A 26,307-nucleotide genomic window follows, 5' to 3' on the forward strand; every position below is an offset into this window, starting at 1 on the left:
GTACAGCACTTGAAACATAATTTCTCCCTGCCTTCAAGACTGTTCCAAGTAACACTCCATATTCCCTATTTGATAAAGAAGAACATAATGCCTTTACTGAGGGGTAATTGAGTTCATTTAACGACAGGGAGAGAAAAATTAAGATTTGGTCCTTGGTGTGTCAATTCTTGCCTCCAGAGGTCTCCAGGGCATCTCTGGCATTTCTGCTAAAGAACTGAAGCCCTCCCTCCCTCTTCTTCCTGAGCTGCTCTCCACCCATTCTATTATTTTCATCCTCCTTTTTTAATATCAGAACATGCTGACTCGTTATTATTGATTGATTATTCTGCTGACTGCAAAGCACCGTTCCCTTCCTCATTAATGCAAAACTACCTCATTTTTCATACTTCATAAATTAATATATTACTCTTGCTGAAACAGTAGAGGAGAAAGTTATATTTCTGGGAAACGGTATGGACATTTTTCCTCCCAGAAAGCTCAATGTTCACAGATGTCTGACCTCACCATGGCCCAAGTAACTGAGTCCATCTTACATTTTACAAGTTAAAACGTATACACCTCCTGGGGTCATTCAAGAGAGTTCTATGGTTGTGTCTGTACATGCCCCCTTACATACTCTATGGACTTCATGGAGCTTCTAATTAGCAGCTTTTAACTTAAACATCCAGCTTCTACAGTACAGTAAGCTATCCGTATCCACAAATTCTTCATCCATAGATTCAACCAACCACAGCTTGAAAATATTTCCAACCCCCACATGAAAAAAAAAATCCAAGAAGCAAACCTTGATTTTGCCATTTTACTACACCATTGTATATAACAGGACTTGAGCATCCATAGATTTTGGTATCCACAGGGTATCTTGGAACCAAATGCAGTAGGTATCAGGTGCTCACTGTTTTTTGTTTTTGTTTTTATTGTCGTTTTTGTTGTTGAGTCCCATATTAAACGGCTTGTGGATTTCCCTTTAGTTTTAATGAAAAGGTTCCCTGATCTGTCCAACCTGCTGAAGACTGTGCCTAAAAAATTCAATGCCATAGATACCCCCTTAGAAGTCCAGCACATATTTACTACATATCAGAGCTACTAAACACCTCACTGTAGTACCCAGATCATTCCATCCATTCAAGAATTAAGAAAACTCTTCTAAGCTTTCACTTTCACAGTTGCATTGCAACTCCTGTATTTGCACATAAACATACAAAGGGGGGATAGCTTGTGGCTGTCCCTCGCATAGTTTTGAACACATTTGCATTGTATTGTATGCTCTTCATTCTACTACAATTTTATTTGGCTACTGGGTACATATATTAGGAGCATAGGAACCTGAATAATATTAACCACTGGCTCATCTAGCCCAGTCTTATCTATGTTGACTGACAGCAGGTTTTTGGTGTTTCAGATAGGTGCCTTTCCCCCAAACCTAGTTAGAGATGCCAGGGACTAAAGCCAAAGCCTTCTACATGCAAAGTGTGTGTTCTACCATTATGCTATACAACTTTGACTTATGTTAGCCAGCTTGAATAGAAAATTTGGAGGAGAGAGACTGCTTGTATAAGAACCACGGCGACCGATGCATGAGACCTGCCTGACCACAGATCACAGAAATTTTCAATATACTACTGATTAAAATGTCCAATAGTTATCATACTGCTCAAAAATGTATGTATGTTCAGGTCAGTGTGTAGACAGATCAGTGAGGGGGAAAAAACATAGGTATTTCCAATGCCCTTTTTATTTCAAAATATGTGGAACACAGACTTTAACAATTCGATGTTATTGAACAACATCACACACATAATGCTGTTTCCAAGAAGATGACTTTCAAATTTACCTAGATGAGTCTTCTGCACCAAATGGAGCCTTAAAATCATTTAGTTCTGTACTGAAACTAACGGAGGCATATCTGTAAATTATATCTTACAGAGCCATAGAGCTTAGAATTAGATCTATACTCAGATCCCTGATAAACATGCCAGAAAATTAATAAAACAAAGATTTTACTGTAATAAATTCAACATAATAGTGTGTATTTTTATTAATTATTTACCACTCATTCCCATCTTGCATCCAAGTGCTTTACTAATGTTAACAAATTTAATCTCTGAAGCTTAATTTTAAAAATGATTCAAGCATTCATTAAAAATAACATGACACTAAAAGCATAGAAGAATTCTAATCAAAACTGTTAAATTTACTGGCACTGAGTTGCAAGGCATTGTCAATGCAAGAATCTCTTAATTTTCTCAAAGATAAGTTCAGGTCAGATCAGTAACTATGCGAAACTACTCCTTTGTTCCATGGGGTGGTGTCCACCTAGGAATGATAATAAAAAGCAGATACTCACTAGTAAGAGTCTAGAGGAAAGCATGGGGATTTAGTATCTAACTGTCAGCATCTTTGTTCTTAATGTTAGCCATAGTTATTGTTCTGAATAATATGCTTCAGTTATCCATGCACCCCATGACAGCATCTTTAGGACTGGAGCGTGGCTTTGGCATGGCTTCTGGCCTCTTAGAACGCATGCATCATTTAAACAGCATAGCTTCAAAGTGAACTGAAGCAGCTTTATTTTGGCCTGTCTGTTCGGGCCCAGAGGCTCTCTAAAACAGCCCTTTAAATCCTCCTTGGAATCAGTTTCCCAGGACATATTGTGGTGCTAGGTGGGCCATATAATAGTTAACAGTACACCAAAAATAGTTTTTTGTGGGTTTTTTTGGGCTATGTGGCCATGTTCTAGCAGAGTTTCTTTCTGACGTTTCGCCAGCATCTGTGGCTGGCTTCTTCAGAGAATGAAGCTGATGAAGAAACCAACAAAGAAAATCCAGCAAATGCTTCACTCAGCCAAGAACCAGAGAGACCCTCTCACAGCCACAGGAGTTTACTGCATACCATGCAGCTGCGGACAAGTCTACATAGGGACCACCAAACACAGTGTGCAAACAAGAATCAAGGAACACGAGAGACACTGCAGACTGGGCCAGCCAGAAAATTCAGCAGTAGCAGAACATGCCACAAACCATCCTGGGCATAAAATACTGTTTGAAAACACTGAAGTTCTGGACCATGCCAACCACTACCATGTCAGGATGCACAGGGAAGCCACTGAAATCCACAAACACCTGGACAATTTCAACAAAAAAGAGGAAACCCTTAAAGTCAACAAAATTTGGCTACCAGTCCTGAGGAATAGCAAAATAAGGACTCAGCAAATGCAAATGGGAAACCATTCAGAGTCAGGGGCTTTCCCAGAAGATAATGATCACCAATTAGCAGACACTAATCCTCATTTGCATTAGCCTCCCAGGCTGAGGCCAGCCATCAACACAATACACATACAAATCACTCCTGCATTCCCAGGCTCACACAGTATATATACACCCAATTTTTCCAGGCAAAGCATTCTCTGAAGATGCCAGCCACAGATGCTGGTGAAACGTCAGAATTAAACTCTGCTAGAACGTGGCCACATAGCCCGAAAAACACACAAAAACTATGGATGCCAGCCATGAAAGCCTTCGACGGTACACCAAAAAGTCACCAGACTAGTACATAGTTCCATAGTTCACTCTACTATGACAACCTAAAATTCGAAGACACAGCCATATTAGTATGTAGAATCAGTATGCAGAGAGATCTTGTAGCACCTTTGAGACTAACTGAAAGAAAGAAGTTGGCAGCATGAGCTTTTGTAGACTTTAGTCTACTTCCTACATCTGAGGAAATAGACTGAAGTCTACAAAAACTCATGCTGCCAACTTCATTTTTTCAGTCAGTCTCAAACGTACTACAAGATTTCGCTACATATGAGAACCTAGTTCTAGTGAGGAAGGCCTGAAGTTGCATTATTAGGATTGAGTCCAACTTTGTAGCTCATTGGCTTTTATTAAATATGCCTGTAGTAGTGCACCTGATAATCTCAGGTTTAGACGTTCATGGCTTCATTTAAAAGGATCAGGTAGGAGGTAATATTTTCCTCAGAGCCTTGAGACCCAGTGCCAGTCAAGGTAGATACTATTGGCTACACGGAGAGACTTAGTAATAAGGTAGTTTTATATCATAGCAAGATCTGCCATTCCTGGAACTTCCTATGATCTTGTGTCTGAGATAGGATCTTGTTTATGATACTGGATTTGTTCTTTCTTTCTGCTGTCTAACAGTCTGCAACCTCATCCTTTTGCTAAGAGCCTCCACTCTTTGTTGGAGACCCATAAATAACTTCTATGGGACTTCTTAACAGAAGAATTTCTTCATATAGATTAGTTATGTTGATCAGGTTTATTAGGTCTATTATAGTCTCTAGTTGCCATCAAGCTCCTGTGATGATAATGCAGGCCTCCATGACGCTCTGGAGCCTTGGTAAGTATCTTGGATAGCAAGGAAAAACAGAAAAAAAGGGGGAAATGTTAACACTTACCACTCTGCCTTGGGTGGTCCTTAGTGCATTTTCAAAAATACTCATGACTACAGTCTCCCTAATTCTTGCTTTCCTTTGCAACCCTTCTATTTCTTCATGCCTTTCTACTCATGCTTCCCTCTTCCCTTCCAGCCTCTACCAGCCATGTGTCCACTGTGTCTCAATCTTAGCCTTCTCTCCTGCTTGGCTCCTTCAACCTTTTTCTCCCTCCCACCAGTCTGATGAAACCTCTGTCTACCATTCCCAGGGAAGGATAGTTTACCATCTTGGCTCTCCTCACTGCTTCATAACTCTTTCCCTCTCCCACCTGTTTCTTGCTCTCTCCAGTCCTTCCCTGGTTAACTTCTTCCAGACTCTCTTATCCACGTCCCTGGTTCTTCTTCTATTGCCCTCTGTTAGTCCCTTCCCATGCTTTTCCACTACTCAACTCCCTCTCCTCTTCATCACTAGTCTCATCTTCACCGGGTCACATCCTGACTGTGTACACACATCAGCTCACTAGTTTCCTTCAATGTGTTCCATTCCCCCTCTCTCTTCCCTGTATCTCTTGGATCCACTAGAATTCACCTCTTGCTGTTTCTTAGCAGCCACCTCCTCATTTGGCCCATATCCTCCCCCTCCTCTGTCTCTTCCTCCTGAGAATAAGCTCCATAGTTTAAGAAGTCTGAGAAAGTATTTGAGTTATGATTTTGAGGTTTTATTGAGGGAAACAAAGGAGAAGGAGCTGTGGAGAGAGTTTGTAAGGTAAAGAAAGTAATAAGTGTAGCTGGGAGAAATTATGTACAACAAAAAAGAGGATGGTCAGATGAAGAAGGGAAAAGAAGACAAATGCAGCCAAAAACTTTGAGGAGGGATAGAAAGAGATAGAGGATGTTGCAGTTAAGACATCTGGTCACCCTGAATCCAAAGGGCACCAGCTGTATACTGAAATAAAGCATCTGCACATGCCCTTTCTGTAGATGGACTGCAACATCTAGTATCAAGAACCAAGATCATAGAATCATAGAATCATAGAGTTGGAAGAGACCACTAGGGCCATCCAGTCCAACTCCCTGCCATGCAGGAAATCCAAATCAAAGCATCCCTGACAGATGGCCATCCAGCCTCTGTTTAAAGACCTCCAAGGAAGGAGACTCTATCACCCTCCGAGGGAGTGCATTCCACTGTCGAACAGCCCTTACTGTCAGGAAGTTCCTCCTAATGTTCAGGTGGAATCTCTTTTCCTGTAGCTTGCATCCATTGTTCCGGGTCCTGTTCTCTGGAGCAGCAGAAAACAAGCTTGCTCCCTCCTCAATATGACATCCTTTCAAATATTTAAACAGGGCTATCATATCACCTCTTAACCTTCTTTTCTCCAGGCTAAACATCCCCAGCTCCCTAAGTCGTTCCTCATAGGTCATGGTTTCCAAACCCTTCACCATTTTTGTTGCCCTCCTTTGGACACGCTCCAGTTTCTCAATGTCCTTTTTGAATTGTGGCGCCCAGAACTGGACACAATATTCTAGGTGGGGCCTGACCAGAGCAGAATACAGTGGCACTATTACTTCTCTTGATCTAGACACTATACTTTTATTGATGCAGCCTAAAATTGCATTGGCCTTTTTAGCTGCCGCATCACACTGTTCACTCATGTTCAACTTGTGGTCTACTTGGACTCCTAGATCCCTTTCACACGTAGTTTCATTCAGCCAGGTGTCACCCATCCTATATCTGTGCATTTTATTTTTCCGCCCTAAGTGCAATACCTTACATTTCTCTGTGTTGAATTTCATTTTGTTAGCTTTGGCCCAGCTTTCTAGTCTATTCAGGTCATTTTGAATCTTGATCCTGTCCTCTGGGGTATTAGCTATTCCCCCTAATTTGGTGTCATCTGCAAATTTGATAAGTATGCTCCCAATTCTGTCATCCAGGTCATTGATAAAGATGTTGAACAGCACCGTTGAACAGATGTATACATGTTTCCCATTTCTGAATTAAAACTGTGTGGGCAGAGTTAAATGGATAGGGAGTATACTCAGGACTCTTAATGCTAACCACTTGTTGCTGGGAAGAAGCAGAAAGTGGAAATTAAATCTGGATTCTTCTTCTCTTCTAATTCTTCAAAAGACCGATCAATGCTGTCTCTATGGGTGCTTGCCTGCAGTTTTTTTACACGGTACCTCATGCATGGCCTGCTACTTGTCCTGTAGGCCTTTCAACCAGAATCATTATGTTTATTTCTTAATGTTGTGAATTACTTTGTTGTCAAGCTTTGGGTCTTTTTGGGTTCCCTCTGGTATGAACAGCCCTATCTCCTGATTATTTGAAGCACTGTGGCTGCCACTCTCCATTCATTATTTCTCAGAGAAGTAAAGAAGTAGTAGTTAGCAAAGACAAGAGAAAGGTGTTACATCTTTCCTTTCCTAATTGATTTACTAGACAGAAGGATAATTACTTCTCAGCTATCCTGTAGAACTGCAGTGGGAATTACATATCAGGTTTCTCTGAAGCCCCTAAATGTCTCTGTTCAGCTGTTAAATAAGAATTATGCAACCATTGGAATGCCAGTTACATAAGCTTCATGTTCCTGGGTCAAAAGCAAAGCCCAGAGCTCAATTAGAGCACAAAGCACAAGCATTTCAGTTGTTAACTTTTGCAGAAGAAATGGTTTTTTGGTCATCCCTTCCCCTTAATGATGCAGATTCCTTTCTTTTGTCCCTTACAAACTTTATTTTAAAGAGAAACTAAGATGAGTCACTGTCTAAGTGCCATACAGTTCTTACAATAGCTACTGTCAGGGGAAAATACTAAATTAGGTGAATAATTTCTTTTGCTAATTGAATCTGTTCTTAATGTCTTCTAAGAGAAATAAGCAATCTTATTATTATGCCAAAATGTGAGAAAAAAATAAAAAGTGATTCTATGTGGTTCTTTGTTAATGGCTGTAAGCCATACATTTTGCTGTTTTCTTTTTCTTTCTTTTTTTTTTAAATCATGATAAGGTTTTGAATGTGAGCTCCACAAACCTACATTATGTAGAATGGAGGGAATAATTCATTTTGTGTAATAACAATTATATGAAGTGACCTAATCATTTTGCTTGTATATTGCTGTTTATGTTCCTTCAGCAATATACAGGCAGGTAGTTTTGCGAAGTGTATATATTTTGCAATGAATTAAACATGAACAAATCAAGAGAAAATTTGTATCTAGACTCCTGTAATTGTTTGTAGCATTTTAAATACATATTGGCGGGTTACAGACGGGCAGGGGAGGACGTCTTGGAGGTGTATTTAGCTGAATGCGGAGCCTCCAGACGGCCCGCCCTGGGGGCGTGCTTCAGGTGTTGGAGCTTCCACACGGGGGCAGTGAAGACGCCTCACCTGGGTCCGTTTCGGACCCGGAGCTTCCATACCGCCGCCTCGGAGGACGCTCCAAAAAGAGAAGCAGCTTCCGCACGGGCAGCCCAAACCGCGGCTTTTTTTTCTTTTGCCGGCTCTGGATGCGAAGCTGCGCAGCTGCAGCGCTAAGCAGCGGCAGAAAGCCTATGTGCGCATTTAAAGCGCCCAAGCCCCTTTAAACTTTCTCTCATCTACGAGGCCATGGAGGCTGGCATCTATGTGCCAGGGAACCCCAGCATCAACATCACAGGCCAGCAGATCGGGCCCCTGATACTGGCTGACTGTGCCTACCCCATTCGGAAGTGGCTCATGACCCCCCTTGAAGAGAAAGAGAAGAAGAAAGCAGGGGAGACTGTGAGGAATGCCCTGGCAGATTTTTTTCTGACAAGGAGAATCTGAAGGATGGCTCTTGTGCCATCATCTGTGATGTCAGAGTGCATTGTTCTGTAATAGCATAAGCACATGAATAAATGTATCCCATTATCCACAGTTTGAGTCTGCCTATCATTCCTGATCTGTGGTGTGGGCATGTTTTGCCACGTGCCTGAGGGGGACACACACAAACACACACACACACAAAAGGTCTCCTGGCGCCTGTTTTCCTGGGGCAAAAAAGATACATCAGCTCCAACTGCCAATTGCCCCTTTGACAATGTATCAATCCCCCTCAAATTCAAGCTTTCCTAATGGCCCATTTGAATGTATCAATGGGGCACCCAGAGGACATCTATTGGGGGAGAGATTCAAACTGCTCCTCTGAAAGCTATCATTGGCCTAGGACCACCTTGGCCTAACGGTCCAGAGCCGCAGGTGCCCATATATACCCGTGCGCAACTGTGCAAGACCCCAGGACGGCGATCAACATGGCAGAGCCACGCAGGAGGGTCCTGGTCCGAATCGCTTACTGGACAGATGAGGAGGTCGGGATCCTCCTCGACTCCCTGATGCCACAGGCAGCCGCTCGAAGGGTGATGGCCAGCACGAACAAGCCCAACCGGGGGCATTTTCTCCAGGCATCCCATGCCCTCGAAGAGCGAGGGTTTCGAAGAAAGATGCATCAGTGCAGAGTAAAGTTTAAAACTCTGAAGGCATCTTTCTTCGAAACCCTCAAAGACTTCGGGGAGCACCCCCCGGTTGACAGGTGGCCACCATTCTTTGAGCGGCTGAAGGACCTGTGGATCAGGGGAGATCGGCCCAGACCAGAAGATCGCCGTCCTCCAGGTAAGCCAGAGCTCTTGCCATGCCCTGTCCTCCCCTCCTTGACCCTTCCCTTGCCCTCCTGTCCCTCCTGCATGGTGCCAATGCCATCCCTCCTCTTCCCTTCTGCAGGCGTGCGGCCGAGGCAGAGGCGGAGGGAGGGAGGGCACCTTGCCAGGTCGCCCTCTCCACCATCCTCGGGGGACGAGGATGTCCCCGAGGGTGGGCCACAGCCAGGACCAGCTGCTGTGGCCCCTCAGCAGCCAGAGCAGGCTCCTCTGGCAGAAGGTATGTCCCCAGGGTGAGGGGTGGGGGTTGCCTGCCTGCAGCCCCCACGACACTTGTGCCCTCATCTGCCATGCCAGCATGGTAACTTGGGCCTTTCCTTCCCCTTTTGCAGGGCTTCATGTCCTTGCTGCTGCCGCCGTCGCGCAGGAAGAGGAGCCTGGGCCGAGCCGCCGCCTGCCAGGAGAGCCAGGGCACTTGGCCCTCGATGCCAGTGCCCTGGATCGTGTCCTCCAAGCCCGGCAGCAAGGTAAGTGTAGAGGTGAACCCAGGGAAGGGAGTGGGGGCACCCAGAAACCCTGCCTGTGGGAGTGGGTGATGGGCTGCACAGGCTGATTCTAACCATCCTCTTTCTTTTCCCCCCACAGAGAACCGGACGGAGAGGAGGTTCGCAGCCTTAGAGGACAAGGTGGACAAGCTGGCGGAGAGAGTGTCCTCCATGGAAGAGACCCTCCAGGAACTCCTCCGCCGGCTGCCCGCCCCACCGCCTCCTCCCCCTCCCTGAAGCTGCTTCCCTCCCCTGCCCCCTCTGCCATCCCCCCTTCACCACCACCCTTCCTTTTGTACATATTGTATATAGAAAAAAAGTTTTATTGTTGTTATTGTAAATAAAAAAGTTTATTTTTTAAAAAAAAATTGTGTGGTTAATTATGCGCAACTGCGGCAGTGTGGCTGTGAGTGTGAATGAGGCGCAACTGTGCAGTCTAAAGCTAGGCAGGAGAGCTGTGAGGTAGCAATGTCCAAACTGTGTCCTTCCAGGCGTTTGGACTTCATGTCCCAGAATCCCAGACTACAGGGCAAGGTGGCTGGGGATTCTGGGAGATGAAGTCCAAACGCCTGGAAGGACAGAGTTTGGACATTGCTGGTTTGGGAACCAGTGAGCCAGGCATGGTGGGAGGAGAAAACAGGAAGGGTAGAATAGAGTAGATAGGGCTGGGAGGGAAAACATGCCCTGGGAGGCGAAATGATGTCTTTATGGGACATCATGGGACCTAGTGCCTTGTCAGTGCTCCCTGCCCCTTGATCCCAGGCCCTCTCTAGTTGCCCTTTGCCTTTGGGGGCAAGTTTAGAGGGCATCAAAAGGTCTTGGGCACATTCAAGCTCCGGGGTCTCTTTTTTTTTTCCTTTGCCGGCTGGCGAATGCGCAGCTGCGCAGGGCTAAGCAGCGGCGGCAGAAAGCCTATGGGCACATTTAAAGTGCCCAAGCCCCTTTAAAACAATGGTGGTCTCCTGCCAGCTGGTGATCAGCTGGTGTTGGCATCCTTGTCCGTTTGCACTTTGCCAGTGTCAACAGCATCATAGATGCCTCCTCTCCTTTGGTCCCCGCGCTCCTGCTGAATCTGCAATGCGCAGCCACAGCTGTCTCCGCTGCCACCGCTGTCCCCCTGCCATCTCCCCTCACCTCCCTTGTACATATGTCAATATTTACAGTTTTAGCGTTTTTTATTGTTAGGTGAAAATGGCAGAGGAATGTGTGTAGGGGTGCACTTTAAAGTCCAAACTTTCCAAGCAGCGCATGCGTACATGTTGCTCTAGGGTTAGGGTTAGGGTTAGGGTTACGAGGCTTAAAATGTGCCGCAGCTGTGCCTCAGCTTCCACAGCTGCATGGCAGCGGACGTTGCAATTAAAGCCTGACTGCAAACTGCGCATGTTCCAAGACCCCAACTCACTATGCGACGGAGCTTTTAAATGGGCAACTTAAATTAGCGGCGTAGCAATTCTGGTGTACCGGTGCAGCAGCTCTCATGGCTTCTTCCCCTTCTCGATATGTGTCAGCATTCAGGTAGGACTGCTCCAGTTTCTGCAAAATGTTTGGCTGGGACCATATAGCTATCAGGTCAGCCGTCTCAGTACGAGACCAAGACGTCCCCCTGCCTTTTTTCGGGGTGCTGGTGGATGGCTGAGCCAGCCTGCCTGGTGGCAAAGGGGAGTCGCCACACAGCTGTGCCAGGAGCAGCCAAACTGTGCCCGTTCCCAGGTGAAAATGGCGCAGGAATGTGTGTAGGGGGTCACTTTAAATCCCAAACTTTCCCTTTTCACTTTCTACAACCAAAACATCCGCCGGCAAAACTTACAACTTCCCGCGGTTCTAGCAACGCATGCACACAACTGGCTCTAGGGTTAGGGTTACGAGGCTTAAAATGCGCCGCAGCTGTGCCTCAGCTTCCACAGCTCCATGGCAGCGGACGTTGCAATTAAAGCTTGGCTGCAAACCACGCATGTCCCGGACCCCGACCCATTATGCGACGCAGCTGACACGGAGCTTTTAAACCGGCAACTTATATTTGCGGCGTAGCAATTCTGACGTATCGGTGCAGGGGCTTACAGACGGAGCTGCACAGGTACGCCGCAAATCAAAAAGAAGCGGAAAAAAGCAGCACCTTCTTAATGCCGCTTCTTCCCGCTTGGGGTGTGCGGGGGGGCGTGTTCATGGCGGCATTCAGGTAAAGCCCGTCTGAAGGCTCTACCTTCATGACGTCATGAGTACATCCCTCTTTGCCCGTCTGTAACCCGCCATTGTCAGGAAAAATAATATGTATCTGTGCTCCTTGAATAATAGTGAGTGCTCAGTGATTTGGGAGTTTATCACATCTGGCTCTTCTCCCGCTAAAAGAGTATTGTTTCTTTTTTAAAAAACCATACAATCAGGATTCCTCTCTTCTACACCTTGGGAATCTTTCCAGGATTGCAACCATTTGCATTAAAACCTTACTACATACAGGACTTGGGATTGCCCACCAAGTACCTGCTTCTAGACATCACCCCTGTTCCTTTTATTAATTTGGTTTCATCTGGCTATTTCTCTGAAGGTTGCCCTCACTTCACCCCTACCTGATTAGAATCTTTTCTCTCTTTAGTATAAGCCAGGGACCTAGCATAGCGGTTTGAGTGTTGGACTATGACTCAGGATACCTTAGTGTTTTGAGTGTTGGATTATGACCCTGGAGTTCAATTCCCAGCTTGCCATGAAACTCACTGGGTGATCTTAGTCAAGTCACATGCTGAGAGCCTCAGGAAAGAAAATGGCAAGCCCCTTCTGAACAAATTTTGCAAAAAAAAAAAAAAAAAAAAAAAAAAACCAGACCTGTGAGAGTGTTACCATAAATTGGAAACAACTTGAAGGCACACAACAACAACAAACTCATGCACACTCCTTTTTGCTGCCACTCCTGCAGAATTCCTGTCTCTCTCTCTTTCTGACTCAAACACACACAGACACAAAGAGGGAGAGGTATATAAATAAAACCGATTTACATTTTAAAAGGCATTTATTTAAGTAAAAGTACAGAGGACAGAACTGGCCAAACTACCTCTGAGTATTCCTTGACTATGAAAACCCTATGAAATTCATGGGGTCACCATGAGTCAAGAAGCAATTGAAGACACATACACACATACATTTTCTCTCTCTCTCTCTCTCTCTCTCTCTCTCTCTCTCTCTCACACACACACACACACACACAAACAGAGAAATAAGCCTCCCCGCCTTCTTTTTTTCCCCTTGTGTGGGGGAGAAGTGTCTTGGTTCAAGATAGATCAGTCTAAAGTAGCTGCTAGATTTCATCTGCCAGAGATCAATTAAATCTGAAACTGAAAGTAAAAAAGAGGAGGTAGAAGACAGGGTTAATGAAATAAATGCTTTTTAAAACTGTAAGACCATTTCCCACTTACATTTCCAGGTGTGTGAGAGAGAGAAAGAGAAAGAGAGAGTCTGACTCTGGGTCTTGGGATACTCTGGCTGGGATAGGAGGTGGGATGGGGGAGGCAGTGAGCAAATATTTGTCTTCTTGGCTTCTCTAATAAGCTACATTGGAGGAGATCATTTGCAACTAGAGTCTTTTTTCTATAGACAGAAAAAGCATAAATGTTTGTCAGTTCCTTTGTCATCTCAAATTGAAAGGAAATCAAATTGAAATGTCCATTCCTTCTCTTCAGCTGATGATTGGAGGTAGACTGAAGTTTCCCAGTACATGAATGTAAGCAAAGAGATCATAAACTGCACCTGAATCATGCCTGCAAAACACCAACTGACCACCTAAAATTAGTATAAAGCAGAACTAAATTTTCACACTAGAAACTGTAGCACAGTGGTTCCCAACCTGTGGATCGGGACCCCTTTGGGGGTCGAATGACCCTTTCATGGGGGTTGCCTAAGGCCATTGGAAAACACATATTTAATTAAAGTTATGAAGTAGCAATGAAAATAATTTCATGGGTTTGGGTCACCACAACATGAGGAACTGTATTAAAGGGTTGCAGCATTAGGAAGGTTGGGAACCACTGCTGTAGAAGAACAATAGTGGGAAAAGACGTAATTAATAGGGTTTTTTTTTTGTGTGTGTTTATAAAAGAAACACTTTCCACTGGGAGAACAACAAAAGAATAACAATGTTGTGGGGATGAGTCCCAGCCAAAGATGCTGTTATCCTGCTGTAATTGTAATTTACCTGCCTCATGTGATAAGTTTGTTAGATGATCAAATGAAAAGCACTGAATTGTATTGAGTGGGAAATTCAGATAAATTCAGCATTACTTGCTTCAGATTATGCTGATTTGTGGCTTCCATGAAGGGCAAACACTAACACTGAAAAGTGATTTCAGATAATAGAGCCTCTTCTGTTCTTTAAGGACTTTTAATTACGAGTTGACCAAAATGTTAACCTTCAAGAATGCTACTGAAAACAGCAGTTTTTAGTCAAATTCCACCCTTCTCTTCCATAATTATAATTTAACCTCTCAATGTCATTAGTTGCAATAATTATTTTCCCTCCCATGTCAACAGCCAATGATGTGTAATGGGTAATCACATAAGATAACAAATTCAGAATATGAGATATATTGTACTATATGTTAGAGAGGAAGACTGAGACAAACAGTTTTATCCCCCAAACTCTGTATTGCTTATAATGTACTGTCCTGTCCCAAGAAATTGGTTTACACATGTATATCCAATTGACCTATAAGGTATTCCTTTCCCTTTGATTCTTGGACAAGACATTTATCCAGGCTCATCACACTCCTCCTCTAAAATTATTACTTGGACCACATTCTGATTGCAATACTATTATTTTCTTTCTTTCTTTCTTTCTTTCTTTTTAACTCAAGAGGAAGACAAAACATCTAGCAATATGCCCTACCAATGCAGAGTTACAACTACTCAGTTTTATTCAGAAAGACCAAACCAACTCATGGATATAAAAAAAGGGGAGTATTGGACTGTGGCATTACAACCCAGAACCATAGATCATACTCTCCTCCTGCGCTGCAGACACTGCTGACTCAAGAGCAATGGAACAGATTTTGCATTTACAAATTTGCAACAGTTACACACACAGGAACTGATGGTTTCGGCAATTCCCATGCCTATGTCAGCGTGGCAGGCTTTCAGATTTTATATTTAAAATCCCAAGAGGTGGTGTAGACCTTTTAAAAAGGGGAAAAAAATCCAGATAATGTGTGCTCAATTTTTTGCTATGGGTGCATACCTCAGAGCAGCAACAGAAGCTTTCTGATGCATGCTAACTGTTACACAGCTAGAGGTTTCCTGAACAATTATAATTTTCATTTAAAATAAGGAGACAGAGTGCCTGTTATTCTGAGATTTCCCCACCTCTATTAAGGAGTTTTAATCAGAAAAGCATATTCCAAGACATGTTCTCCATTTTTAGAGCATACTGCTGACTGATGATTTGCATGAGAAACCAAGCAATATAGCATCTGGTATAACTCTGCTGCATGTGAGTTATTGTAGCTTGATCTAAACCACAGGATGGATTGAGACTCAGGGATCTGTAACAAATGTCAGAAAGAGAGGCATCTATTATAACAGGACTTTCTCTAGACCATGAATAATCAATCATTCAGGAAATGGCAATCATGTCTGCTACTGTTTGCAGATAATGGAACAAAAGAATGAAAAGTCATGGGACCCCCAAAGCAACAGGGATAAACAATATAGTGGGAGACAAGTCAATTCCAAAGACTATGAACTCATCCCTGTTGCTTACTTAAGGTAAAGGGCAGACATCAGAAGGTTTCTGAAAAACGGGGGGGGGGGGGGGGGTAGTGGTTAGTGTGATATTTATTAAGTTCCTCCTGTTGTTGTTGTGTGCTCTCATGTCATTTCTAAGCTGGCCTATAATGGGGTTTTCTTGGCAAGATTTATTCAGAGGCACCTTGTTTTTACTCTCCTCTGTGGTGGAGGGAGTGTAACTTGCCCATGGTCATCCAGTGGGTTTTGATGACCAAGTCAGGATTTAAACCCTGGCCTCCAGACATTCAAAGCCCTCCATGGACTGGCCCCTCCTTACTTATCAGACCTTCTTTCTCCTCACCTTCCCACCAGGGCCCTCCGTTCTGGTAGTCAAGGGTTCCTGTCCCAGCCCTGGATTTCCTCTGCCCCATCCCGGATTCGCCCCTTTTCACTTGCTGCCCCTCACTCCTGGAACCTTCTTCCTCCACAAGCAAGAGCCATCACTTCTTTAACCAGCTTCAAAACGGAGTTGAAAACCATCCTGTTCCGAGAAGCCTTCCCAGGCATCGCATAATTGTCGCTTACTATCTGATGTTCTGTTGTTGGCTGTTTATCGATCCATTTCCTGTATTGCTATGTACTGTATATGTATTATCCTACTTGTGAGTATGTATTTTCCCTGGATAATGATTAACCTTCCATTTTGAAGCCAAGCCCTCCCTTCAGTCCATCTGCCTTGGTCCAGGCCTCGGAGGTTGAGAGGAACTGCTGGTCCTCTTACCCTTTCCCGTCACCACTCCCTTCTCCTTCTGTGTCATGTCTTTTTAGATTGTAAGCCTGAGGGCAGGGAACCGTCTAACTAAAAAGATTGCATGTACAGCGCTGTGTAAATTTACAGCGCTTCATAAATAAAGGTTAATAATAATAGCCCAATGCTCAAACCACTACACCACACTGGCTCTCATATGTTCATCCTGTCTGTGCATCTTTAGCCACTTAGAGCCCAGCAGCTTTGTGTGGATGGGCATTTTGATCTTCATGGTGATTGTTTTGTGGATCAATACACTTAAGAAGCATTTTGAATCCTTACATTCCCCACACACTGTGATTTTCAGTATACCCTGGTCGTCTTTCTGTTCATCCAATTGAAACAGATTAATATTGGACCTATCTAAACTATACAACATAATGTGAGTTCCTTGGTCATTGCAGAAATCTCCTGGGGCAAAGTTTTTTTTTGGGGGGGGGGATCAAGGAGCATACCCACAGGGATCAGAGATATGGCCCTGTACCCAAAGAACTATGTATGACCAGTAGGAATGTCACAGATATTAATTTCATTTACTGAACATCCTGTCCTGTCTCTTCTTGAGTCTAGAGCTTTGCTTATTTTTTTTTCTGTTTAAATTAATCTTATCTTAAATTCTTTTTTATAAAGTGTTTCATCAGGGCAACTGTATGATGAGGCCTCAGTTTTCTGGGAGCACTTAAGTTGGCAATTTGATGTCAAGTGGGATGAAGTGCCACCCACCATTTCCATGTCTGCTTGTCCTGTATAATTTGTTTAGCATTCTAATATTGCACCCCCAGCAGGTGTGGCAGGTGTGGGGATGGACAGACCTCTAGAGTGTCCCAGATCCATTTAGGAGATGGAAAGTTTCTATAGAACCTTTTCATCTTTACCCACTGACAAGCCTTTGAACATTTTGTTACAAACTGACATACACTATTCTGATCTAGAAGATATTGTATTTATAACAGAGAAAGAAAGAAAAAATATTTTAGTTCAGGATGAATCACAGCCAAAGGGAAATAATAGAACTGTTTTTCTCCTGCCTTTTATTTATAATCTTTTCCTTAGGCTCAACAAAATACATTTACTGAGGAACTGTTAACTCCTCAGCTCACACTAATGGGAGGCTATATAAGCTAAGCTTCAAATTGAATTGAAGCCTCCTCAGTTTTGTTCAGCTCTCATTAGTCTGTTTGGGACATGCCTCTAAGCTGTACTGGGCTCTTGGGTGGGAATGGTATTTAAGCAAGTTATCCTACTTCTGGGAAGGATTCACAGGAAATGATACTGAACATCTAAATCTGTTAATCAAAGAGGATTAAAGAATAGATGTTCAAAACACTCTCTGCAAACAAAATCCAATACGTGAGATTGAAAATAGTAATGCATATTGTGCCCATTTGCATACTCTGGGCAAATTTGAATTCCTCTGGTCACAAGTTGGAAATTTTAATTAAAGAAAGGCAAAAGATGTAGTGAAGCCACAATGAGGCTGATACAGGATAATATCCAAAGGCTTTGCAAAGAAACAAGGGCCTTGGTAGTAGAAAAAATAAAATCACAATTGTTGTTCAATTAAACCCTGTCTACACACTTCCAAACATCTAATATTCTTTTGAAGACAACCCTTTATTTGACCATCACCTGATTGGATGGGTTGTGTAGTCATGGCACTGTGATATTATTTCAGCTCATAATTCCTGTTTCCTGGGATAAGATTTCTCAAATAATGTCCTGCATCAGAAGTCACTGGGAAGGAATGGTCAGCATGGAAAAATACTGAGCTGCCTCAAAACAATCATACCTCAGTTAACAAAGCCTAGAACAAAGAAGCTCTCTTTTACTATTAGCCTCAACAGACCGGTGATAAACACCAGTCCGGGGGCAGAGTGGGGACATGGTGTCCACATGACGCATGTAGCCTGACACTGCCGTCATGCTTTGCTCCTAACCACATGCCAGGCACCATCATGGCACTCCTCTGATGCTGCGTCCAGATGACACAGTGCCCAAAAAATGCCAAAAAGCTGCTGCACCAACGGCTATGTCACCCTTTCTGCAGCACAAAAAGGAGCTGCTTTTTGAGTCTCCTTTTTTGTGCCATGGAAAGCCCAGATCAGTGTCACAGCATATAATTGCCACAGACAGCCCCAAAATCTTTTTATGCCCCCTCAGCCCCCCTTTTCTCTGTCTAGGGGGAAGGTTTTTACCAGGCTCGCCATTGAGTGAATGGTGAATGGAGGCTGGAGAAACAGACTTTTAGTGTCAACTTGCAACAGCATGTCTGAAGTAAACAATTAAATAAAGTTTGAGCTGGAAAAGACTGGAATTCTATTATAGCAGATGTGCGCCTGCCTACAACCAGCAAAGTAAACAGCAACTGCCTCCAGAGTCCCTTACTGAGCCCACTCCCACAGCATGTTTCAAAAAACATATACAGTATATAAGTTTGCTCAACACCATGCAAATCATAATGAAAGTGGCGACTTGTGAAAGAAAGAAAAACTCATCCTTGCATGTATTTTGTCTCTGGAAGGTTCACAATGTTTATGTTTACTTGTGCAAGGCTTTCTTGTCTTGGTTGTTTCATTTCACAGATATTATTAATACTGAATAAAAATATTATTGAAGCATGTTAAATTGCTCTTCTTTTGTAGTGTAGGAATATCTGTTGGGGCCATATTATTTCTGCCTTTGGTACACAATTTTTGATAAGCAACTAATACCCAGAACTCCATCTACTTCATTAACTGAGGCATAAAGTAACAATTTATATATCATTTTACATATCAATGGGGATGTGTTGGCTTAGTGATTAAGATACCAATTCTGACAATCGGGAGATCAGACAATTGACATTTCAAGGCCCGAGTGCCGCAAGATGGGGTGAGCTCCTGTCACTAGTGCCAGCTTCTGCCAACCTAACAGTTCGAAAGCATGCAAATGCAAGTAGATAAATAGGTACCATTTTGATGGGAAGGTAACACTGTTCAGTGCAGTCATGCTGGCCACATGACCACCACAGCAGTCCTCGGACAACGCTGGCTCTTCGGCTTAGTAATGGAGATGAGCACTGCCCCCTACAGTCAATTACAACTAGACATTCATGTCAAGAGACTACCTTTACCTTTAAAGAAACAGTATCAGCTGCCCTGGTTGTTGATGGATGCACTACTACAGGCTTGATACTTTGTGGGTTTTTACACCTCAATATTCACTTTCCCAGTTCTGTTTCTCATCTTTCTCATCTTACCTTGAATGGTTGAAGCCACAACACAATTTCCTTTGTTGGTGTCAGGTACCCAAGAGCAATACATTGTCACTGTAAGAAACACATTTTTCCCTTCTCCAGCTCTCCTTAAGGACATTAGCCAAAATCCTGTATGACAGTTATAAATACATAACCTAGAGCTATGCACTTATGACCGTTAATTATTCATTGTGCCTATGTAGCCTCTAGTTTACAGGCTATGTAGAGACTGTGAAAGCTTCCCAATTTGCAGTTACCAGGCAGCAGCAGCTGCAATCCACAGGGGTTCCCTGATGTTCCAATCGCCCCTCACACAAGTAATCTCCAGCATGATAAGTACTTGTGATATGGACAATGTTTCTGCCTGTCACAATGGAAACGCTCATGGGAAGGGGTGGAAATAACAGTCAGCTGCTTCCCAGGCAACTAGAGAACAGATTCCTGTCGATCGCAGTGGCTGCTGCCATGTCAGTGGAGATGGTGGGGGGGGGGGGGGCGAGATGGAAAACACTGCATAGCATCATTACTATGGTGCTTTTACGTATGTACAGACCATACAGGATTCTGGCATTTATTTCTCGTTGAATTCTAATTTTTATTTTTCCTTCTTTCTCACTTTCTTTCTTCTCTCACCCACAGCTCACTTGCTAAATGTCTCTTTCTTTTCTCTCTTTTTGTCTTTTCTCTCATCTTCCTTTTCTTCCACCTACACAAGAGCTCTAAAGCCTTCACATTTCATTTAATGAATAAATAGTGCCAATGCCATTGTGTCAAAAGCAGGGATGAGAAAAATCTTAGAAAAATGTTTTATGAATATTGTCAGAGCTATAGAGCACACACACTCGTATCATTAGTGGTCTTTTTTCTGATGAGCTCTGCAGTGCTGCCAATACCTACTTCTGTACAAGGTGCTAAATAATACTCGTAGTATCTAAGTTTTATTTACAGAACTTTAATAATAAGTATATACCATACTATATACAACAACAATCAACCTTTCACTACTAAACAATAACCCATACTGTTCATAGTGCCATGCTCATTATACACATTAACCATGGCATGATCTCCTTGCAAAGGTGCATGCAACTGCCCTTTGCATCAGCTTCTTCCATCATGCCTGTTGAGTCATCTTGGGCAAGTGCTCCAAGTGTTGTGACGATGACACTACATGTCTGTCACCATGCTTCAACTTTAACAGATGTTGAATCATCCAGCTACCTGAACCAGCTGCCATATTCTGTCCTGTGAAATTTGTAATAATAGTATTGTACTTCCATACATACAAAAATACAAAATGAAAAATGACAAAGGCCTGGTACAGACAGGTCTTGTGGCATGTCTTGATGATGTGCTAAGGTTGCCTCAAGGCATCACTTACAGACGCCCTGTAACCCTAGCACATCTTCCGTACGTCAAAATGGCAGAACCCTGTACAGATGAGTGCTGCCATTTTGATGCGACGGATGCCTAGCGTCTGCATATCGTAGCACCATAATGACATTGCGAGTGCGCCATCGGTGCACTGCGACATCATTATGGCGCTGCAACACCCCCCCACACACACTTTTTGCAGCTTCTTTTTGCTCCATGAGGAAGCTGTGTGGTTTGTCCACTGCGGCTTCCTTGAGGAGCAAACCAGGGTGCCGGCAGACCTTCCTTTTTGGGCAGTCTGTACCAGGCCAAAAATGACTATTGAGAGTTTCCAATAGTGGTTGTTCTGAGCAGAAAACAGGACTTTCCTACACATAAATATTTTCTAAGCAATATGTATATATTGTTTTTAGCTCAGAAAATAATGTCTCCTATGCAAATAAAAAATAAAAAATGATGCTTTCTGTGCAAAACAACTATTGTGAATGTTGTGCAGAATGTCTCCAATTGAATAGTCTTTGAAATCTTCAGGTTTTGTAGATTTCCTCATGAAAATTGCTACAATTACTCATTGCTTCCTTCAAGAAGAAAATTAGCAAAGAATTGCATACCTGATCCAAAGGGCTATTTAAAAATGTAATAAGCCAAAATAGGGAAATCTTTTGTCAACATTTTCACCCCTACAAAAGCCATTGATTTCTTCTTCAGCACTGGTTGCTGCTGTTGTTGTGCGTATGGAGTCGAAGGGCAGGGCATGATCCAGCCTTCAGTATAACATGGTCAGCACTGCTTTGCACTGAGAAGCATATCCAAATGCATGTCTTTGAAAGTTAGGTAGTACAAACTGAGAATGGCATCCATATCTAGATGTGTGTTTCACATTAAGGACGTAAGGATTATTCACAAATTTTCTCATACTCAATGAAAAAGAGCATTTCAACGCATCAAACACACCTATGGAAAAATTCTCAGCCTTTATGAGATTTTTGTATGAGAGCAAAAATATCAAGGTTGTTACTTGTACATTTTTTTTAAATTAAAAGTGATTAGATTTTTTTTCATTAGCAGCACCAGTATTATTTTTTACAAAGTCACTGCATGTCATACAAAACATTTAATTCTGTGTGAAAATTATTTGTCCAGAAAGTCCTTAGTATGTGAATAACCCTCCAACAATTATCAGAAACTTTTATCTTGACCAGTCGGAAGAATTCTTGGGAAACTCTGCGCTCCACTCAAAAGAAAATAACCAAAGATTTACATCCAAATTTTGTATGCAAATTGATATGTAAATATGGATGAATCTTCTGTAAGGCAGAAAATTCCTATTTGGATGTACATCCCACTATTTTAGGAAGCATTGGCCTAGTTGTCTCAGCAATGGGAAAGAATCACCTCATCTCTCTCTCACCATCTAAAGCAGGAGACCAGGGGAACAATAGCTATGGACAGTTGTTGTTGCTGTTTTCTAGAGGGTGATAAAGGAGTAAGGTTCATGAAAATTTTCACTTCTTTCAAAATGGCTGAAAACTCAACATTAAAAAATTCACCACAGAACTGCTTTAAATCAGCCAACGGATCTCAGTGGATCTAATTTGTTATTTTTTGCAACCCAGAATCAAACAGATAGTAACTTTGTTTTGCTGCCCTCTAATGGCTTTCCTCTCGTTGATTAGAGATGCTAGGTAAAAGCCTGTTTTCACTGATAATCTGCTTCTCTCGTGTTCATAGTACTCATGCCCAGCATATTAAAAATAAGAATAACAAATAAGAATTAAGTACCCAAGAAAGTCAGGTATGTTCCTTCATATCACCTGTCAACGCATGGCAATCTCATGAATTTCACAGTGTTTTCTTAGGCAAGGAATACTTGGAGATGATGTATCAGTTTCCTCTGAAATATAGCCTACAGCACCTGGTGTTTCTTGATGGTCTCTCTTCCAAGTACTAACCATGCCTGAGCCTCTCAGTGACTGGTCTTGGACTGTGGAACTCCCTCCCAAGAGGGACTCACTTGGCCTCTTCCCTGCTGTCTTCTTGCTTATAGGCAAAGGCCTTCTCATTCAAATATCCCCTCACCTCTTAACTGGTTTGGAAAGAAGGATGTTTAATGGGTTTGCTGTTCTTTGTTTTGATTGTGTTTTCAATGTTTTAACTGGATTGGATTTTTTTAGCTACTTTGTTTTAACTTATATTGTAAGCCAATTGGTGATGCATCTACTCTGCAGTAAAAAATGCAGTTTGGCATAGATTTAACTGCCATTTAACTCAATGCTATGGAATTTTAGAGTTTGTAGTTTTGTGAGATATTTAGCCTTTTCTGTCAGAGAGGTCTGGTGCCCCAGCAAAAAATCTTCCAAGTTATAGATCTTTAGCAAAAAACAAAAAAGAAAGAAAAAAATTATATGAATGTAAAAGATACTTTCCTGAGAGATATTTTACTGTCTGTGACATGAAATAGAAATGGTTGTGATTTGATTCCAGAATACTGACCCACCAAAGATGATGGATAACAATTCGGCCTGAGAAATTTATAAAGCAAAAAGATTCCTCATTGATGCAATAGTGTGAAATGTACCTATGGCAATGTGCCTGGCTAAAATCTCTGGCAGAAAATAAACACCAGTCTTAAACCTTGTGACCTGACAAGAAATGGGGAAATTATTGTAAAAATACTAACAGCAAAATACTCCTTCAAGCAGATATAGCAAAGACCAAAATGGCACTTTGAAAATAATCAAGCATAATAGTTTCCAAGCACACAGCGCTCATGCTCCCATTTAGTCATCTACTACAGCAATCTGTCTCTGACAACATAAGATAGATAAAAGCATCTGTTCTCTACCAATGACTTGAATCAATACAATTACTTTAAGATTTTTTTTAAAAAAGTAACAGGTGACCCGCATATTCTCCCCTGGTAAGTCAGCAGCAGCTCAAGTATATGTCACATGGGAGGAGAGGAAGCAATAACATCCATTTCATTCCTATGCTTTCCAGGCACACACTGGTATCTCTCCATTTGCTTCACACTCTTAGGATGTGTCAACAGTACAGAAATAAAGCACTTTAACTGCCATGGCTCAATGCTATGGAATTCTGGGATTTGTAGTGTTGTGAGATATTTAGCCCTACCTAGTCAGGCAGCTCTGGTGCCACCACCCAACTATAAATCCCAGAGGTCCATAGCATTGCACCATGAAAACCCAAGTGGCATTAAACTACTTTATTTCTGCAGTGTGGCAGGAGCTCTTTTGTGACTTTGAACTCTTAGTCTTTTGTATTTGGTTAAAATGTCAGATGAGAACACTGACATTTTAAGTCTAAATTTCAGGCATAGCAGACAGACCTAAGAGATGAGATGATCCCAAACAGAAAACAGAAGCCAAATTTAGGAATTTAGAATTGAGTCCCTGTTCTTAATTCAGTCAAAATGATTTCAAACTACAATGAAGCCATGCTCAGAGCAGGCAGCACCATACTCCAATAGAGAAACTAAAAACATGTTATTGTTATTATCATTATTTTAAAAGTAGTCACACAGTATGAAGAAGCAAGAACACAAAAATTATAATGATAGTTCCAGGCTATGTCACATGTGAAACTTACATTGGTTTATGCTTATGTTGGTCTTTATTCTGCTATACATATGAAATCTAAATTCCTCATAATATACAAATGATTTATCTTTCACATTCTGTTACCAAATTCCATGGACAAGACTCACATGAGGAACAAACAGTGTAAAGCTGGTGTGACTCTTCTATTTGGGCAACTGAGCGAACTCCTTTCCCTCATCCATCAGGCAAGAGAATTCTGTCTTTTTTCCTTGCTTTGTCCTCAGCAGTTTGGGGTTTGGGGGATTTCTGAGCAGGTGTGTTATTTGCCCATGCTCAGACGCCACCATGAAAGCAGTTTTGCCAGTGTAACCTTTGTATCAGATTCTGAGGGTGTACAAATGATGCACATGCTCAGAACATCTCCAGCAGTACAGACAGAGCAGGACATCTGACAATGAGAGAAGAATAGCCATATAGCTGCTAGGGGGTGAGGAAAAAACTGCCCAGGGTCTTTGTACCAGACAGAATGCTTCTTCTTTTGCCCTTTCCAGAGGAAGAGGAATAGGACCACACCTAACAAAGATAAGGGTTTTTTCCCCCTGCCCAATCAGCAAAGAAGGAAAGAAAAAATGGAAGAGATAAAAGGATATTGTTTAGGTGTCACTAAGCCACTGCTTATTTGTACATGTGCATGTGTGAATTTGGCAGTTTGTACTTTCTATAAATAAACTTCCAGCCAGGGAAAGGTGTACATTGTCCTGCTGTTACCTTTTCCCAGTGTGTAAAGCAGGACAAGCAACTTATCTGCTGTGCTTGCTGTTCTTCAGCTTAACACTTTGATGTTTGACTTCTTTGCCTATGTATTGAAAGTAGGATTGAATAACTTCCTACTGTTTTAGAATAGCATTGATATATGGCTATAATCACTTTATTCCACTACATTTGTTTCTAAGTTCTAAGTGAATTTTATAAAAGTCCTTGTATTTCAGGGGGGGAAATTTTATATTAATATTTTATTGCTTTTTTAAAAAACAACAACTTTGTACTATTTTATTATTGTATTCTCTCTCTCTCTCTCTCTCTCTCTCTCTATCTATCTATATATATATATTAAAGCTAATATTCAAAATTTGTTACACTGGTGATGGAGTCTTCCTTTCTTGGAAGCTTTATAAGTTTAGCTGTGGATTACATGAAAGTTTAGCTTCATCTGCAGGGAAGTTCAATTTGTTGGCTTCTATGGTCACTTCCAACTCTGTGAGTGTATGATTTCCTATTTGCATCATAGCACTAAGCCTTGGTTTGCCTGCATGTTTCACTCCCCCCCCCCCCAAACAAAAAAAATCAGGCCAGCTGCGTCCAGTGCCCTGTCCTCACAAGGTCTTCCTTGATAGCAAATCTTCCTTGATGGAATATCCAAAGCCTTCAGGTGTTTGGGAGACAGGAAGCAGAGAGTGGCCCTCTCATTCCCACCTCTGTGGCTGCATCTTGATGGCAAAAATAGTAGAGTTTGACATCACTTTAACTGTCATGGCTAAGTGCTATAGAGTTCTGGGATTTGTACTTTTTTATGTCAACAGAACTCTCTGACAGAGAAGGTTAAATATCCCACAAAACTACAAATCCCAGTATTCTCTAGCATTGAGCCATGGCAGTTGAAGCAGTATCAAATTGCATTATTTCTGCAGTGCAGATTAGCCCTGTGGATCTTGGCTCTGTCTCTGTTCATGTGTCCTCCATTCCTCCCCAGTTCCAGAACTAGAATCAGCCACCACTGGCATAAAAGAAGTTTTTTTTATAGGCCTGTGTTGTGTGTAGTGTGCCTTCAAGGCCCTTCCGACTGATGGTGACCCTAAGGCAAACCTGTCACCTGGTTTTCTTGACAAGTTTCTTCAGAAGGAGTTTGCCATTGCTACCTCAATTAACAAAGCCCCCCCCTTTTTTTTAACAAAGTCTCCTAGCCTTCCTCATAAACTGTCTAGCTGGACTATTTTTTAGGTGCTTCAACACTGTGAAGACGGTGACGGAGGCTGGAGAAACATAAACGTTTGGTTCCAGGCTGTAGCAGTAGCATGCC

General features: G+C 42.4%; 1 protein-coding gene across 1 annotated transcript in view; it reads right to left on the minus strand.

The window, feature by feature from the left end:
* The window catches only part of SORCS3 (sortilin related VPS10 domain containing receptor 3), a 652,615-nt gene that overhangs the window by 324,255 nt on the left and 302,053 nt on the right, over positions 1–26,307 (minus strand). The window lies entirely within an intron of this gene.

Source organism: Sceloporus undulatus, chromosome 3, assembly GCF_019175285.1.
Source record: "Sceloporus undulatus isolate JIND9_A2432 ecotype Alabama chromosome 3, SceUnd_v1.1, whole genome shotgun sequence".
Lineage (NCBI taxonomy): Eukaryota > Metazoa > Chordata > Lepidosauria > Squamata > Phrynosomatidae > Sceloporus > Sceloporus undulatus.